Source organism: Electrona antarctica (genome assembly GCF_951216825.1).
Source record: "Electrona antarctica genome assembly, chromosome: 7".
Classification (NCBI taxonomy): Eukaryota; Metazoa; Chordata; class Actinopteri; order Myctophiformes; family Myctophidae; genus Electrona; species Electrona antarctica.
Window position 1 is genome coordinate 54219862 of NC_136812.1, and position 431 is coordinate 54220292.

Consider the following 431-nt stretch of genomic DNA (forward strand, 5'->3'; position numbering starts at 1 on the left):
GAGGACTATTCTGATTGGATGTCTGGGCTGTCAATCAGATAGGACTTTTCTAATTGGATGTCTGGGCTGTCAATCAGATAGGACTTTTCTGTTTGGATGTATGGGGCTGTCAATCAGATAGGACTTTCTGTTTGGATGTATGGGGCTGTCAATCAGATAGGACATTTCTGATTGGATGTCTGGGCTGTCAATCAGATAGGACATTTCTGATTGGATGTATGGGGCTGTTTGAAGCACCGGAAGAACGCCTACTTCCGCGTTTTTCCCCACGATTTGGGCACAAAATGCGGAAGTGCAAACGGGCGCTCCGTTTTAAACTCAAGCGGCATGGGGTTTCTCCTCGTCATAACTCACGGGTCCGCTGCAGGTCGAGTGCTTCAACGTTGGAGATCTCGCACGCACGCACGCACGCACGCACGCACGCACGCACG